General features: G+C 38.2%; 1 long non-coding RNA gene across 3 annotated transcripts in view; it reads right to left on the bottom strand.

The window, feature by feature from the left end:
* The window catches only part of LOC140526671 (uncharacterized), a 78,437-nt gene that overhangs the window by 29,577 nt on the left and 29,405 nt on the right, over positions 1-19,455 (bottom strand). For 2 of the 3 annotated variants that reach the window (XR_011974471.1, XR_011974473.1), the window contains exon 2: positions 15,880-15,943. This is a non-coding gene — a long non-coding RNA (uncharacterized lncRNA). Of the gene's footprint in view, positions 1-12,779; positions 13,057-15,879; positions 15,944-19,455 lie in introns of those variants that run through there. The other variant, XR_011974472.1, reaches the window with a different exon arrangement.

Genomic DNA, 19,455 nt, shown 5'->3' with positions numbered 1-19,455 from the left:
TCCTTAGAAATAAAATGTAATCCCTTGATTTTACAAATTAGAAAACTGAGACCCAGGGAGGATAAATGATTTGCCAAAGGTATTGTAAAGGATTCAAATTCTGGTCTTCTTACTGCCAAATCAGAATACTTTCACTCTGCATCAGAGTTTCCTTTAAAACAATACCTTCAGAATTTGGAACTCAACATTTAAAAAAAGAATATTAAAATAATTTCTCCATGTAATTGAAGGGAAAATGAAGTATTAAATTTTTAAAAATACTTTCTTTTACAATAGAAGTGCTAGTAGGAAGATAGAATACTGGTGGAGAATCAGGAAGGCTCAACTTCTTGAGTTTAAATCTAGCCTCAGACACTAAATATCTATGTGACCCTGGGCAATTCACTTCACTTTGTTTGCCTCAGTAAGGTCTTTCTAGGAACAGAGAAATCTGTGCATGTTTCTAGGTAGATAGAAAGGATATAATAGTGAGGGAGGGACAGAAGATCCATGACAGAGAAAGGGGAAGATGGCTGTAGTAAAGAGGCAAGAGGGAATGGGAATGAGAAAAAACTGAATGGGTTAACCCCATGGAAGTAACAAGCCAATTGTAGGATGAGACATTTAGGCCAGGAGGTCAGCACCAGATATAGGGAGTGTAAAATGAGATGCAGATGGAAATGACAAACCACTTGAGTATCTTTATCAAGAAAACCCCAAATGGAGACACAAAGAGTTGGACACGACTAAAAAATAATTTAAAAGAATGGGGAAAGGGTGATTGGACTTTGATTTTGAATTCGGGTTCTCTATTTGACCTCAGACAATTCAATTACCCTCCCTGGGTCTATGTTTCTTCCTCTGTAAAAAGAAAGGGTCAGATTAGGTGAGTGTTAAGGTCCCTTCCAGCTCTAAATCTATGATCCCATCATCCATGATCCTATATTTTCATGGCATAACACAGGAAGGAAAAGGGAACAGCTGTTAATGTTTATAACTTAGTTGAGGTTTTTAATATAAATATTTTATTTATTGGTTTCCTTTAAATTACACTATCAACACTGACCCTAAAACCCTTGAAAAAAGAGGAGAAGAGGAGAGAGCCAAAGTGATATGAAAACATATATTACAGATGGAAAAAGTTGGCCATATAATATTTTTCATTCAATATACCAAGCGCTTTGTTGCATGGGTTCAAGAAATTCCAAAGTTGAATAAATGATGTTAACCTTCCCTGTGAAAGTAAAGGCCCATCTTTTCTATTCCAACACTATATTGAGAATAGCTAATAACAGTGCTGTATGAAATATAATTGTCTGAAAAAATTAAATTTAAAATGAATATCAAGCAGAGGGCTCTGGAGAGGGTCATGGTAGGTTATGAGCAGGCTGCAGCATCAAGCCAATGAGTATCTCTAAAGAATAGGAATGAAAAAGGTGCCATCAAGGCATTTTTATGATTCTTACAAATATTATCTCATTCAGTCCTCACAACAATCTTATGAGGGAAGTTGAGGAAACTAAGGGAAACAGAGTTTTAAGTGACTTGCTCAGGGTCACTTAGCTAGTAATTATCAGGGCTCAGATTTACACTCAGATGTACCTGATTCCAGCCTCAGTACCCTACCTACTCCATCTAACTGCCTCAACAGCCAGAGGGAGGCCAGAACTCTCAGCTGGTAGCCTCAGAATATCAGACTAAGGGAAGGCTTTCAACATATTGGATGGACTGTTTGGACTGGGAAGATAATGGACAAGAGTTGAACAGGATGGGCAGGTGTGGATGACTTGTATATGGCACCACTGGAGGGCACTGCCAACCTGAGATCACAGATCCATTTGAGCATATAAAGCATTCATAGGTATTTTCCCATAAACTTGACCAGTAGTACATTTTTAGATTAATAAATAAATGACTTAAGAAATAGCTAGTCTTCTCACAATTTCCCTAGAAATTTAGCTCATTCCTCTTTTTAAGTACAAATAATTACACTCACTTATTTCAGTCCTTAAAAATGCCAGTGAGAGGATGAATTTGCCCTGGCACATTTTTGTCTTCTATCTTCAATTGGACTTTGTTCTTTTTTCCTTCCCTACTCTTTTCCCTACCCATACCTGACCTCTACCCCACCTCAGATCGTAACAGTTTGCTAAAATATACATTCTGTTTACACTTGAGAAAATTGCCTTTTCCTGTCAGAGGCTAAACTAAGCGGGCCCCACCAAGATTCATTTTGTCATCAACTAACAAAATTTATTAAGCACCTACTATGTGCCGGATACTGTGCTAAGTGATAGAATGGAACCATAGAATTGAGAGTTGGTAGTGGGCTCAGGAATCAGCTAGACCAGATTTTTCCTCTCATTTTACATGAGGGCTATTTGTTTTATTTCACAATTTAACAAACCTCAGCAAGAGCCAAAAGCCAACCACATGGTTTTGGATTGTCCTGGCCTCAACCAGAGGAAACTGTATTCTTCTGAAGCTATGGGCCCATGCTTGGCTTAGTTATCATGCCTTAGTTTAACTTAGTAAATTCATATCATGAAAATTGGATGAGAATGAAATGTTGGGTGGGATCATTTCTGTGAGGGAAAATGCAAAAGTGAAATACAAGTTGGAGGAGGCGTACTTCTTTCTCAAGGATCAAGGTTAATAGCTCTGACCCCTATTAAACTACATTTATTCCCTTATTTTTACAAGCATCTGATCTTGACCTGGGGTGGCTCAGGCTACAAAGTAGAGGTCAAATAGTTTGCTTAAAACACTATTTAAGACCATAATTCTTATATAAACTAAATCCTCCCTTTCAAAGCCAAAGGCTCATCTCTGATCAGAAAATTGCTAGACCTTCAATGACTATAACACTTCACGTTGCAAATATGTATCAGCTGTGTCAAGCAGAATCTATACCAGATGTTCTTTTGCTGACTGAAAAGAAGTCCCAGAAGGTCCCCTGGTTTTGTGCATCTGTGGGTTCAAGTTTGGATTGGTTTAACCTGAGAGTACCCAATGTATAACCATTGAAACTTACAATCCTGAGACACAGCTTTAGGTTCTGCTTCTGCCACTGAATAAGTCATGTGATCTCAGGGAAATTGATGCCTCTAGACTTCAGCTTTATCATCTCTAAAATGAGAGGATTGCTCTAGATGAAGAGAGAGAACGTCTTGATATTTTTGTGTCATGCACCTCTTTGTCAGTCTAGTGAAGTATGACCCCCTTCGCAGAATATTTTGAAAACGTTTCATAAAAGAAAATATCTAGTATTACAAAGGAAACCAATTATTAGAGAAAAAATAACATATCAAATTTTTTCTTAAAAATAAGTTCACAAGTTCCAGATTAAGAATTTCTGCTCTAGAGGGTCTCTAATGCTCTGATATTTCTGTAAATCAGTGAAATTGTCTGGTCTCTGCTTTGGGAGTAAATAAAAATTCAGACTGCACTGTTTGTAAAGTTACCAAGAAACCCAAGAAGAGAAATAAAATACTTCAACCTTTGGAAGTTTAGAGAAGAGAATGCTGATCTCACTGTAGGGAGCTGGGCTGTTCCAGGGAGAAGGATAAAACCTCCCCTTGGGATATTTCACTTTTGAATCATTTTATTTGGCATTGCTCAAAAACTGACAGTAATTTCCTGAAAATAAAGCCTTTACTTCAGTAACAGCCAATAACGGGGTCCATTCCACTTTCCTATATGCATTGTCAAGCAAGCTGTTCAGCCTCATAAGGAGAAAACTTTCTCCAGGGTCCTGCTAAAGGGATTTTTCTCCTTCCTTTGGAGCATTGAGACAAGTAATGCAGCTTTCTCAAGGGTTCAGGTTGGGGTAGGAGACCAGGCTTAGAGCCATCTAAAAATGTTTATTAAGATTCAATAAAATAAGACAAGTAAATTGTAAGTTCACTTTCTGAACCAAAATTTGAGGCATAGAATTTCTAAGATTCAGAGAAGGGACCTTAAAGACCATCTAGTCTAACCCCATCATTTTACAGATGAGGAAACTGAGGCTCAGAAGATTAAAGCAACTTGCCCATGGTCATATAACAGGTAAATGACAGATAGGGAATTTGAACTGAGGTCCTCCTTATTCCAAATCCAATATTCTTGTCCCCCTGGGTGGCAGGGGGAAGTGTATACAACAGACTTTTAAGGTTAATCTGCATTATTAATATTTTCATAGTCACTTCCTTAAGTCTATATAATCAACAAAACAATTAAGCCCTGATTTGTAGGTTTCAGATTTCCAAGCTGTATTTGTATATGATAATTTAATGATCAGCTAGAAGGTGGTAGCAGCTGACTCCAGCACACCTCTCACCACTGCTGAACACATGCATATCTTTCGCAGAATTTCATTAAAAGTGTTTTCTTCAAATCAGAACTGTTCATGATTTATGATCATATGTGTGTGTGTGTGTGTGAAACAAAGTAGATACTCCCATCCTCTACCTCTCAGTGCTTTGCAATCCAAAACACTTTTAGTAGGGGTATAAAATAACGAATAATGGAATAAACAACACAGAATGATAAAATATTTATACTGTTCATGGATATTCCTTTATTCTATTGTCAGTGAGTTAATTTTTTTCTAGTCCTTAGGTCATTTCTAGGTAATAAATCTATTTTGTTCATTCAAACTTGAGAAAGAAAAGGTGGGAGAGGGGGAGAACCCTCACCTCCTCCAGATAAATAGAAAGACAGCTGTCGCTTTTGATGGGACACTAAGGGGATGATGTCTTATTGTTATTATATTTCTTTTTCTGATCATTTGTCAAGAACCTGTAGCTACATATTGCTGTGGAGCTATAACTTAGTCTTAACAAGCTGCCCAAGGCTCAGAGGGAGTTTGTGTCTTATCTATGGTCATATGGCTAGTAAAATCTCAAGGACAAGACTTAGAACTCGGTCTTCCTGACATGAAGATCACCATATTCTCTATGGCACAACACTGCCTCTCACTTCCTTAGGGCTGCTAGGTTGGGTAGTAGAGAGTGCTCAACGTGGATTCTGGAAATCCACAGTTGAAATCCTATCTAAAATACTCACTGAGTAACCCTGCACAAGTCATTTAATCTCTCTCAGCCTCCGTTTCATCATCTGTAAAATGAAGATTATAATAACATTGTCTTCCCAGGACTGTTATGAGGATCAAATCACATAGCTTATATAAACCATGTTTTGCAAACCTTGATGTGCATTCATTATTGTATATATTGTAAACTTCAGGAGTTTACAAAGTTTACAAAGTACTTACTTCACAAAAACCCTATGAGAGAAGTAGTATGTGTTATTATCCCCATTTTACACATAGGTAAACTGAGATTCAGATTACTGTGACTTGTTCTAACTCATGCTGCTATCAAGAGCTAGATTCAAGAGAGACTCAAATCTAGGTCCCTTGACTCTGACTACACTATACCCCAGTGTCTCTCAATAAAAGTTAGAAATTACTTAATTTTTTCTTCTAAGGTTCATAAAGACCTTTCTATAAAAATTTTGTGAGGTATTCTGTTTAAGAATTTTTATTCCTTTTTTAACAGGTAGGGAAGCTGAGGCTCAGCAAATTTAGATGACATGCCCAAGACCAAACATCATTTAGTAAATTTGAGAGCCAGAATCACTAAAAATATTAATATTATTGGATACCCATCTGTCCACAACTTCTAGTAATAGGATCTTAGATTTAAAGCTAGAAAGGACCTCAGAGACCATCTAATACAATCCGCACATTATACAAATGAGAAAACTGAATTCTGGGGAGGTTCAAGGCTTACCAAACTATATACAAGTAGTAAGCATCAGAGATCACAGCTGAACTTAGGTCCTTTGAATCCAAATGACTGTTATACCACTCTCCCCTTGTAGAGACCAATAGCAAAGGTCCTGCTTCTTTCCGTTTCTTTTGATTGGTCCATGAAAACCCAAACTGAGAAACCCTTCTTTGGTTCACCAGCTATCAAGATAAGAGTAAGGACTTGATGTCGTACAGAGCCAGGGCCAAATGCCAACCCAGGGGACAATAGTGGATTGACTTTTTCTAGAGCCAAGAGACTGTTTCTCTTTCTCCACCCACATTAAATATGAAGGGGCAGGGAAGGGGGAAGTCTGCAAATTTAACACGCTTTCTTTTTGTCCCTAGGCTTTGCCCTCTGTTTGAAGAATGCTCTTTCCTCTAGTTTGCCAAAAATATAGAATGTGGCTTGAGGAAATAACATTGGAAACATTTTTATTTTAGTATTTGACAATAGGCTTTAGATTTCAACCCAAGTCTCAGTAGAGGGAAAGCGATGCAATGTGGTCATTTATTTCTACTTGTTGTCAAAGTTCACTCTTTCTGCTTCCTGCCTGCGAGTGAGCAGACACACCCCTAGTTTGTAGAATTTTCCTTACTTGTAGGAGTCATGTCCACACACCCCAGGCCAAAGGATTCCATTGTCCATTTTTTTGCAAGCTTGCAAACTGAAAAGTGATGGAGATGAGGATGGGAAAAGGGGAGAAGGAGACAGTGTGGTATGGTAGTTAGAAATCAGGACCTAGAGGATGACCTGGATTCAAATCTTGCCTGTGGCACTTATTAGCAATGTGACCCTAGACAAGTCATTTAACCTTTCTGTACCTGCATTTCTATATCTGTAAAATGAGAGGGTCAGAGTCAACAGCCTCCCAGCTCCATTCCATGTCAATATCCCAAAAGTGCCTGTTTTCTTGGTGAAGTGGCAAAGAATGCCCTATGAAACTTTCCTAAGCACTTATATATCTCCAAAAAACCAGACCCAAATGGGGTTATTCAACAGGGCTGCATTAAAATGCAAAGAAAGTCTTTTGATTTCAGGATGTGACATTGTATTTCCATTCTCTAGCCCAGAAAACTGTTAGTAACTGGAGTTCAAGCCTGTAAAGAGCCATTGTCTTTGTGAGTATGTGAGATTTCTTTCAAATTCGCATATGAAATCCTTGGCATTTTTATGTGTTGACTATTCTTTCCTTCCCTTGCTCTCCAGATCGCCCTAGCTCCTTCACTAAACTTCTAAGAAGCCAGTCTGGGAGAGGAAGTGATTTCATTTGGGTGGAGAAGAAAAAAAAGGATACAATTCTGAAGTCCCATGTACTGTAAATTTAACACACAGCACACAAAGAAACAGCTGCTGAACACTCTAACTAAGCCTGATTGAACTGCAGCATCTTATACTGGCAGCTGTTCTGGAATGGATTAGCCCTGGGTGGAGCCTGAGAATAGAACTGGCCAAGAGCAGCAGGGATGAAGTCTTCTCACAAACACTGGAGTTTTCAGTCTTTTATGGGCTCCCTTTCTTTTCGATTTTAGGAAGGAACAGAAATATTGCCCTCCAGTTAAGTCTCAAGTTCTGGCTCTGGTCATCTGGGTGTGGAAGTCACCTTTCCTTAGAGAGGTAAAAGTCAGATTAGAGCAGAAGTTCCTAATCTTTTTAGTGTCATGGACCTCTAGCAGGCTGGTGAAACCAATGGACCCCTTCTCAGAATAACATATTTAAATGCATAATTTAAAATGCATAAGATTACAAAGGAAACCAAGTACAGTATGTTGAAATAGTTATGATATTTAAAAAACCAAATTGGCAGACCCCCTGAAATCTAACCATGGACTCTTTAAGACCCCCTAGATTAAAAGAACCTAACCTGCACCTGAACCACTGTTTCTCTCTCTAGTATGGCTACAGAATGTGCCAGTTCTGCACTCAAAGCATAAGAGTATACTCATCTGCTAAATTCTCTAAAGACCATTAGTTTAACATTTCTCTCCCAAAGGCCCTATTTTCAAAACTACAAAGGGGCTGTCAATCATCAAGAAAAAGTATTTGACAAGGCATATTCTGAGAAAATAGTCTTCATATTGAATCACATAGTTCCGTTTACTCTCTCTGCACCTGGAGTCAGAAGACCTGAATTCAAATCTAGCCTCAGATACTTAACTGTGTGGCCCTGGACAAGTCCCTTAATCCTATTTGCCTCAGTTTCCTCATATGTAAAATGATCTGGAGAAGAAAGTGGTAAACCACTCTAGTATTTCTGTCAAAAAAAATCCAAATGGGGTCACAAAGAGTTAGACACTTCTAAAAATGACTAAACAGCAACACTGTTGGTGGTGTCCATGTATGAAAATTAAAAATGCAAGATTTTGATGATAGTTATTGTTCTTATTACTAGCTCTGACTTATTAGCAAGTCACTTGACCATTTTGAGTTTTTAACTTTATGAAACACAAAATGAGAATTGTGGTACCCACCACACAGAATTGGAGAGGGTTAAATGAAATGACATATGGAGTGGGCAATAGAAATGCCAGTTATTCTTACTAATAGAAATGTTACATGCCTTCTCTGTACGTCCTTTTGTCTGGAAGAGAACCTCATTTTTGTTCCTTGAAATATGTTGGAGCATAACCTTTGCCTTTTGTAACAAGGGATGGAAATAGGCAAGGAGTTTCAATCAGAAACCAGGAGCCACCATGAAAGAGAAAGGCTGATATAAATAGTTACGCAGGAGCATGTTAGAAACAAAATGAAACATCTGATGATTACTGCAAAGAATTTTTAACCTGAGTATATGCCATATTAATAAATTATAGAGAAGGCATGTGGCCTAATGGATAGAGAGGTGGCCTTGAATCCAAGAAGACCCAGGTTCAAGTCTGGCTGTGGGACCCTAGGCAAGTCTTTTAACTTTTCAGGGCTCTAGGTTATGTTCTAAGACTCTTAAGTATAGAAGAGAAGGTGACAACCTGCATTGGTGGTAGAAATTTCCTCATGTGGGAGTTTTCTAAATCAATGAAATCATAGGTCCAATTCCTAGTGCCTTTTCTTCTCTTAATTATTTCCTATTTTTTCCTGTAGATAATTTGCTTGTACATATTTGTTCTCTACCATTAGAGAGTGAATGCCTTGAGGGCAAGGACTCTCTTTTGCCCCTTTTTGTATCCTCACAATTTAGCAGAGTGACTGGTACATAGTAGGTGCTTAATAAAAGTCTGTTGTTCATCTTCTGTTTTTGAAGAGGACCAATGGCATCACTGATTGATGTCTTGACTTGCAGGTGAATTGGAATTAAGTGACACAGGGCTGTGCAAAATCATCAGCCTCACTCTCTCTTCCAGAGTCATCAAAGTCTAGTGGCAGGATAAATGTCAAGATGATTGGCAATGACCCAGGATACAGTGGATAATCTTGGTGTCTTTGATGTCTGACTAAACTCTAAGCATTCCACAGCACAACATTCCTTCAACCACCTTCATGGCCCTTGGAACAGATTGTTCTCATTTATCCATTCTGTCAGTTTGAAATCTTCACATGCTTCATATAATTGTTCATTGATTGACTATCCTTAGTCCAAATAGGGTTTATGCACTATTGAACATTTTTGCACAAGATAGGCTACCCTAGGAGGGAATAGGTCCTCGCTCCTCAGAGGTCTTTAAGCAGAGTCTGGATAACCACTTGTTGGATAGTTTATGGAAGAGATTCCTGCTCTGTCAGTGATTGGTTGAGTTAATAGTAACTGTTTCTCTTTTACTCAAGAACCCTGAGGGTCTTTTCCTCCCAGTTTGATTTTTTTTTTTTTTATTTATTAAAGGGGCCATCCCTTGAGTAACTACTTAAAGAAGCCTATTCATTGAATGGGTGTATCTCACTTAAAATGAGAATGTGATAAGACCTTAGCCTAAAAAGGCCAGGCTCTCACATTGCATCCTGGGCCATCTCCAGTGCTCCTAATGAATATCAGACCACTGGACCCAGATGGCTCAAGAGAAGAAAGTGAGATTGGTGACCTTGCACAGCCCTCCTTCACTAAAATCAAAGTCATTGGCAAGTCATGTCATCATCTTGATTATGTCCTCTTGATGTCCTCTTCGAGAACAAAGGATAATCACAACCTGTGAGTGAGTAGGGGCTCCCCTGCCCTGCCCTGCCCTCCCCTCCCCTCCCCTCCCCTCTCTTTTCCTCTCCTCTCCTTTCCTCTCCTCTGGTGTTCTGCCCAGAGGAAAGTAAACTCTATGGCCAAAAGCTGCTTCTTTTCTTTTGGGTTTACTGGCTAGATTTCTTGCTCAAAGATCAAACCTTAAACCCAATTCACTCTGGAGCTCATAGACTGGACAAAAAGTCCCTACCCACCTAGCACTGAGTGAATGCAATAACTAAATAATAACTGTTTCTCTTTTACCCAGGAACCCTGAGGGTCTTCCCCTTCCAGTTTGATTTTTTTCTTTTTTCTTTCTTTCTTTTTTTTTTTTTTTGATTAAAGGGGCTGTTCCTTGAGTAACCTAAAGAAGACTATTCATTGAATAGGTGTATCTCATTCAAAGTGAGAAGGTGATAAGACTTAGCCTGAAAGGGCCAGGGTCTCACACTGCATCCTGGGCCATCTCCAGCCATCCTGATGAATATCAGGCCACTGGACCCAGATGGCTCAGGAGAAGAAAGTGAAGTTGGTGACCTTGCACAGCCCTCCCTCACTCAAATCAAAGTCAACTGCAAGTCATATTGTCATCTTGATGTGACAGCCCTCTTCAAGGACAAAGGACAAACACAACAACAACAATGATTGTTTAGATTAAATGACCCCTTCCAATACTGAGATATTACAATAGTGACATAACTGCAGAGATCACTAGCCATAAATTACATGAACTTTTTTGGTCTGGAGCCAGGGGCCATGATGGGCATCAGTGTAATCTCCTATTCACCCCAGTCATCAACTTTGATCCAATCTTCTGGCAAAAGTTCATTTCTAATTGAACATAAAGGAGTCAATTAGATTTTACAATCCAGTGTTTTGTATAGGAGAAAGTTTCTTCCTGTCTTGTCCTTGAGTTCCAGGTCCAGGTTCATACCATCTAGTTGCCCAGTTTCAAACAACCAGTATATGTATGTCTAAGGCAATACTTGAATTCAGATCTTCCTGACTGTGAGCCTACTCTATATTCTACCCCACACCATCTCTCACAAACAGGAGACAACCTAGAATCAGACAACCGAGGTTCAAATTGCGCCTCCAAAACTATCTTTGTCACCTTGGACAAGTCTCTTCATATTTCTGGGTCTTGGCTTTCTCATCCATACATGGAATGAGTTAGGCTAGATGTTTCCCTTATTCAAGTGGCCTGAATATCATGGAAACCAGATATTGAAAAACATGGGAGAAAGTCAACTGACTTGTTATATACTCCTTCTTGCTACAGCCTGGGAGGAAGTAAAAGTTTAGGGAGTGTCTATTTTAAACAGCTGTTCTTTGACATAAGAAAAACTTCTCTTTGGCATGAGGTACTTCATCAGATACTTTTGAATTTCTGAGGTAATTTGAAAGACCAAGGCCAGAACAGATCTCCTGGGCTCAATCGAGGACTCAGTTACATCCCCATGAAAACTTGTATGTCCAGAGGTACTCTAAAGTTTAGGAGTGGGAAAGCAAATGTTCTTGTTCCATGGCCTCTAGATATCATCAGCATAAATCCATACAGTAATCTGTTATATAGTTATGAGCCAAGGGACCCTGAGGGAGAGACAGAAGATAGCTTATGTCAGCAAAGAAAAGCCACCACTAATATTTCTCCTCAGCCACTGTCTATGCTCTGATCCCAGTGGAGACAACCCAAGCCTCTAAAGCTAAGAGCCTTCAGAATAGTGTGCCCACCACACCACTGGTCCCACTTCTATCAGTAGAAATGACATCTACACCCTACTACACCCTAAGGATCCCACTGGGACTTTTCCATTTGACTTGTAACCTTCTATAAATATCATCTGCCCCATCAAAATGTGAGCTGTTTAAGAAAAGAGATATCTTACTCTTCTTTTGTGTCACCAGCAATTAGCCCAGTACTTTGCACATAGTAAGCACTTGCTATCATTCATTAACTCTTATGGGGGAAAAGCAATCTACCAAACAGCAGTCCCATAGAGGCACAAGGCACACACAACGTGATCAGCTATTGTTGTTCAGTAATCTTTCAGTTGTGTCCAACTCTTTGTGATTCCATTTGGGGTTTTCTTGGCAAAGATACTGAAGTAGTTTGTTATTTCCCTCTCCAGCTCATTTTACAGGATATTGAGACAGAATTAAGTGACTTGCCCAAGGTCACATACCATGTAAGTTTCCAAAGCAGGATTTAAAATCAGATCTTCCTAACTCTAGGTCCAATGCTCTAGTCACCACACCATCTACTTGCTCAGGTTCAGACAGTCAGTATATGTATGTCTAAGGCAGGGGAACCTGTGGCCTTAAGGCCATATGTAGACCTCTAGGTCTTCAAGTATGGCCCTTTGACTGAATCCAAACTTCAGGGTCACACTTGGGGACCTGAAGGCCACAGGTTCCCCTCCCCTGCTCTAAGGCAGCACTTGAATTCAGGTCTTCTTGACTGTGAACATGCTCTTTATACACTACCCCATACCATCTTTCACAAATAAGAGACAGCATAGAAAGGATCTTGCCTCTAGTCAGACAATCAACGTTCAAATAGTGCCTCTGAAACTATCTTTGTGACCTTGGACTAGTCTCTTTATCTTCTTGGGTCTTGGCTTTCTCAAATATGGAAGGAATGAGTCAGACTAGGTGGCCTTCTAAGATCCCTACAACGATCTTATGGTCATGTATTCTATGACTAAATCTATGATCCTGTAAGTATTCTATCCTCATTTGCAGATGCAAAAACCAAAACTCAAAGGCTTAAGTGTGTTTTCCAAGGTTACTGTTAGGGGTGAGTCTACTGCCAAGACCTTGTTAGTTCAGATTAGATGTAATGAAATGAGACACTCTAATCGTTAAACAGTTAACAAAAGGTTTATTTTGCAACAAGGATAAAATGGCATTTATCTTCTTTAGAAGTACCACCACCACACCACTCTCTACTTAATTTCCATTTAGAAAGAAGTAGGGGGTGAGATATGTTGACTCGTGTGGTCTTTAGACATCCACCAAGTTGAAAGGATTCCTTCTCCCCGTAGGTGGAACTTTTTATGCTTTTAGGTGACTAGGGAGCTTGGTCAAGGAAAGCAGGTTCCAAGCACTCCTCTGGGATACTTCTAAGGGAAAACTGTTCCCCTGTTTTGGGGGAAATGAGGGAAACACATCCTATTACAGTTACACAATTAGTATATGGAATGGAAAGACTCAAACCCACCTAATTCCAAATCCAATCTTTTTTCCACTACACCCAATAAAATGAAGGACAATATTCCCAAGTTGGGGATTTCTAAGCTCTGGGTAGAGCATGTATTATTTTAAATGGTTATAATTCTGTTATAACAACTACATCCGGTTAGCTGTGCTAGTATGTATCTTATCTCTTTTTCTCAAAACCAGTGACATTAAAGTAAGTGTCCATTGCAAAATTGCCCACAAAAATATACCAGACTCAGCTAGTAGTCCAGACAAAAGAACTTGACCAGCCCATAATTATTCTCATGGCTAAGCTTCATGATATATCATCAGAAACAAGTTGAACTGGCTACTTCCTCTCAACTATACCTACTTTTTGGCAACGATCTCCCAGGAAGGAAGTAGCCTTGTTTCTTATATACTACAGCAGATGTTTTTTCCAGCTATATCTTCTTTTTTTCAAGCAGGTAGTTTAGAGATAACTAGACAGAGGTGGGCGGTCTTAGCATCACCCTAGTATCATCCATACTATCATCAAATCAAGAAAAGTCATCTTTCTTTGATCCCTGATGTGGTTTTTCTGGTTTATATTTTGATTTTGTTGTTGTTTCCTTTTTATTTTTTGGTAGTGGGAAAGAAGAGACTGAATTGGGATAATATTTTTATACTATTTTATTTCATTAAATATTTCCCAATTACATTCTTTAAGTTTTAGGAATTTTTTTTTTAATTTTAAGTTCCAAATGTGCTCCCTCCCTCCTGCCTCTCCCTTACTCATTGAGAAGGCAAGCCATATATCAATTTTACATATGAAGTAATGTGAAATATAATTCCATATTAAGTTATATTACAAACATACACCAAAAAAAAGCAAGAAAAATGAAGTGGAAAAAGTATGCTTAAATCTGCACTCCATTCATCATCAGATCTCTCTCTCTCGACATTTTTCATCCTGGGTCCTTTGGAATTTTCTTAGATCACTGTCTTGACCAGAGCAGCTTTCACAGTCAATCATCATTACAATATTGCAGTTACTTTATACAATATTCTTGAAAGCTCCCTCGACCTACTTTTTTATCAAGTCTCTGAGCTATCAGCATAGTTCTTAGCATCATAACTTTATTAACAATAGAAGTAAAAGCTTACCTATTTGTTCAGACTTTGATTTCGCTCCAGAAGGGATATTAGATGTCATCTATACTTACTTCATTGTTTTAGAGATGAGGAAAGTGAGGCCTAAAGTAGCTAAGTGACTTGCCCAAAGTCATATAGATGGGTATAGCAACATTTGAACCCAGATTCTCTAATACTCTTTCTACTACATTAGATTTCTCCTAAGCCAATGGATTTTGAGCTAGAAAGGATCTTAGAAATCGTGTACTCCAACTCTGACATTTTACTGATAAGGAAATTGGGAGGTACAGAGGTAAAGTGACCCCAAGATTACATGAATAGTAAGTAGCTGAGAGTCACTTAAATCCTCTGACTCGTACAGTCTTTCCACAACTCCACAGTGTTTCTCCTGTTCCCTGATGCAAAATATCTCCCAGTCCCTAGAATTTTCTGCATTTAAGACATTTCCCACTATTCTAAGCAGGTTCAAATAATATTTTAACCTTTTGTTAAGCAGCAACTGGGGAGCCAGTTATCAAGGAACTGTTGAAGTTGCTCTTATCGGTGCTGTCTCAGAGGAATTGCTCACCCTTTGTTGCTGGCAGCCATCCAGAGTGAAACTGTTCCTGATGGCATTGTGTTTTTGGGCAAATTGCCCTCTTCCCCAACAGTCTTTAAAGTCTAAGCATATGTTACTGAAATTACCAAGGTGAAATATGAATTATATATAATCTGTACAATCTTCAGATTACTAAGAATTATTGGTACCTAGTTAAATTTTTAAAAATAAGATTGTTGTTGAGATAGGGCAGGGAATTGAGGGAATTAGAGCAGCAAATGGTGGTAGGAATTGAGTGAACCACATTGACTCCATCTTGTGACTCAGTTCTGGAGCTAACTCATTTCCCTTTCTATTCTATCTATTGGGTCTAGTCCAATTTCTGTCCTGTGAGAAAACTTTTTTCAATTATGGGAATTGTGTTCTTTGAGCCTAATCTTGCATGGCTGGGAAGTTGGACTACTTCTACGTGTTGCTTAGAGACCCTTAACTAAGGACCTAGGTCATGCTAACTAGAAACCCAGTAAGATCCTAAGATTGATGCACAGAGTTTTCTCAGAATTATACATCTCAAACATCCTATATGTCTTATCTGAAAATTGACCCCATACTAATCAATCAATTATTGTTTCTATTGGCCAAGTCATATAACCTCTGAGTCTGCATGGTTTGTAAAATGGAGATGATGATATTCATTCTTCAAATTATTACTGGAAGTAAACTGCCCTATAAATTCAAACTATCCCACAGGAACATCCAATTGTAAATCAACCATGTCCATCTACCAAGCCTGTAAAATTATGTATTCATAGTGGGTGACCACGGCTGTGGAATCCTGTATATATTGTCAAACAATATTGCTATGCTGATCAGTTTTGCTGAACTATTTTATTTTTTCTCCTTTCCTGATTAATCTTCGTTACAAAGGATAGAGGCAGCCATAGAGGATTGAATAAAAGGTAAGCCTTGAAGTCAGGAAGGTATACCTGCAAGGGTCTTCTCTGTAGATACTAATTAGGGGATGAGACACTTAATTTCTTTCTCAATATCTTAGGCAAATCTCTAACACTATAAGTTGAAAAGTAGGTACTGACCTGTGATTATAGAGAAAGCTTCCTTCTTCAGTGTTACCAATGCCAATGAAATCAGAGCTCCAATCTAAAATTACAAGAGTAATTGGAAAAGCTAAGGTTAGGGATATGTTCAGAAATTAATAAGTAATATTATATTAAAATAAAAGGCCAGATAAAATATTTTAAAATAAAATTAGGCCTCCAAATGTTACTAGTACCAGTCTTCATCATAAAGTCAAAAAATCATAGCATTCTCCAAGCGAGGAGTGAGGAACCTGTGGCTTCGAGGCCACATGTGGTCCTCTTGGTCCTCAAGTGCAGTCCTTTGACTGAATCCAAACGTTCACAGAACAAATCCCCTTAATAAAATGATTGGTTCTGTAAAACTTGGACTCAGTCAAAAGGCCACATGTGGCTTCGAGGTCTTAGGTTCCCCACCCCTACTCTACACCAACCTCTTCATCTGACAGAGAATATTGCATTAGTTTTAAAAGCATTTTTACATGGACTATCTCATTTCAAAAAGCCTTTATTAAGTATCTACTATGTATTAGGCACTGTACTAGGCTCTGGAGATACAAAAGCAAAAAATGGAATAGTCCCTGCCCTCGACAAGGCTACTGGCTATTGATGGCCATGATCACAGATAAATAAATATGATATATGCAAAATAAATACAAGAAAACTGGAGGAAGCAGAAAAGCCTTCACATAGGAAGTGAGAGCTGAGTTGAGTTGTCCAGGCAGCTAAGAATTCTCAGATGCTGATTTAATCTTTTCAACAGCCCTAACCTTAGCAAGGAGGCATTATTATTTCTGTTTACAGATAAGAATTAAAGAATTAAAGTCACTGACCCACACTACAGCTTGTAAGGATAGGTTTCATATAGCCTATAGAAATTGTTATATATCTTGAAAATCTTTAAAAGATAAAAATATTCTAGAAAAATGATTGGAAACCTCTTTGTCTGAGAAAAGATTCCTTAAAAGATGACCAAGCAAAGCACTCTCCCTTGGGGAGGCATGAGCCAAATGTCCTCATCAGCCTTTTTCCCTCTCTAACACTCCACGACTAGATGACCTCTTGCTTTCAGGGACAGTGCCATAGAACTCATTTGATTGCTAAATAATGGAAGGGTGAACTGGGGACAGATACTAATTTCTGAATTCCTTTCCTTTTGTGGTCTCAAACGACATCATTCTTTTTGGCCTACAGTTCTGAGTCTGGCAATAGTTTCAAAAGTAACTCATATTTCTCTTCTATTTGTTGCATTTGATGTGTCATCTGAAATGTTCCCAAACACTCTTGTGGAACCTCAAAGTAGTATCAGTTGCAATCTAACAGTCTCTGTGCATAATTCTTCTTGCAGAGAAGGTCATAAGATCTCCCTTCCAGTGTTGCTCTGGAGAACTACATATCCGCTCCTAAAGAATTCATGGCCAAAAGTGGTTGAACTGTCCAGAGTTGAGGGCCCCACCGAGAATCAGAGATTGTTGGAAACAGAATGGTCTTAGATACTAGCTAGTCCAAATCCATCATTTTATAAGTGAGGAAACGGAGACATTGAATTACCCCTCAGACACAATGGAAGTATTGAGATTTGAATTTATATTGTCGAGTGGAGATCTGGGTTCAAATCAGCAAAGGGATACTGGACCTCTTGGAGACTGTTTCCTAACTGGCAAAATAGTAGTAAAGATGCTTGCTCCTACCTACCTCATGAAGTTATTTGTGAGCAAAGTATTTGATAAAATACATATAAAAGTAAGTGAAAATATAAATATCTAGACTCACCAGGAAGACCTAAGCTCAAATTCTGCCTCTCACAGAGTGGGAGGCTTTCTAAGTCTGGGCAGGTCACTCACATTGCTCTGGATAGCTTTCTACTAAGTTGCAGTTAAGATTCATGAACTACGTAAGCAGAAGTTTCCTCATCTGGAAATTTCCTATACTAGTGAAATCAGCAATCCGTCCCTATTGCTATATAAATATAAATTATGAATGCAATACAAAAACAAAAAGTAAAAATGTTAAAACATTAAAAAGAACTGTTAAGCTACTCTGTCTTCTTTCCCCGTCTTCTTGCCTATAGGGCCTAAGAACCACCCAGCGCTGACAATACCATTCAAAAATGTCCTGTGTTAAGAATTACCATACCAAATTTAGATGGCGTCATTGCAGAAGCTTTATGACCCATTCTCAACCAGTGGCCAAGAGAATTTCTTTTCAAGACTTATGCATTATGTTAAACAACTGTGGAACTGAATGGTCACTTTCATCAAGATTATCTGTTCCTTCCTCCTACCAGATCTCTGTCCCAGCACCTTATTCCTTTCGTTTTTCTATTCCTAGATTTTCTAGCTTTAAAAAAGAGATAATATTCCATTCACTAACTCTACAAACCGCAGTTATTTAGGGGTTAGCTTGGGTCTTCTCTCAAAAGGGTCATTCCCTTACTCCCCCCCAACCCATCCTACTCATATATTTTTTTGGAATAAGCATATTTTTTTTCTAATGAGATACCAACAGATGTCAGTAATTTAGCTAAATCCCAAGGACAGAGTTCTTGAACTCCCTTATTCTAGTTGCTGTGCTACTGTTATTATCATTTAGGCAAGTTACTTAACTTGAATGAGTGCTACGAAGTCAAAATGAAAAAGCCTTAGTTTAGAGGTCGGGGAGGAAGAAAGGCTTTATAAAAACCTACATAGAGACATTCTGTTAGATCCATTTTTATCTACGGTGCTTTAATTTTTCAAGAGATATTTTGTAAAGTGTTCATCTAAGCCTAATTTGTACCAGATTACTTGCAGTTTTCTCAAGAATCGTTCCTCTTTATCAAATACAGTACTTTCCTAATTTATTTATATTTTCAGGTTTATTAAATTCTGGGTTATTGAGTTCCCTTATTTCTGAGTCTCCCTTGTCTAGTGTATTCCATTGATTGACCTCTCCCTCCCTTTCTCCCTCCCTCTCTCTTCCTCTTTCCCTCCCTCTCTCTTTTTCTCTCTAACAAAACGAAATGGTTTTGATTGCTGATGTATGATAATATAAGTTGAAGTATGGAAATCTATCTCACCCCTCTTCCTAGCTTTTTTCCTTACTTCATTTGATAGTATAGGTATTTTCTTTCTCTAAATGAGTTCTGTTATTATTTTATCAAGTTCTGAAAGGTATTTGCTTGGTTGGCACATCATTAAAATTGTAAATTAACCATGATAGTGTTGTCTTTTTTATTAAATCAGCATGATATGGCTATTTAAATTGTTCTTTATTTCTTTAAGGAGTACTTTATAATGGGGAATCTATACAGATAAACTTTGATAGATTGATTCTTAAATATTTTGTGTATTTTGTACTTATTTTTAATGAATTTCTCTATTTTTACCTTTTAAAATCTGTTAATATTATACAGAAATGTTATTGATTTAATGGATTTATTTAGTTTCCTGAAGCTATTAATTGGCTCAATTACTTGCTTTGCTGATTCTCTCAGATTTACTAAGCAAATGTCATGTCATCGGCAAATAGGGATAGTTGTATTTCTTCTTTGCCTGTCTTTACATCTTTAATTTCTTTGTTTTGTCTTACTACTAT

Source organism: Notamacropus eugenii, chromosome 2 (genome assembly GCF_028372415.1).
Source record: "Notamacropus eugenii isolate mMacEug1 chromosome 2, mMacEug1.pri_v2, whole genome shotgun sequence".
Taxonomy (NCBI): domain Eukaryota; kingdom Metazoa; phylum Chordata; class Mammalia; order Diprotodontia; family Macropodidae; genus Notamacropus; species Notamacropus eugenii.
The sequence above is the reverse complement of the archived record's forward strand: the minus strand, read 5'-3'. Positions and strand labels throughout refer to the sequence as shown.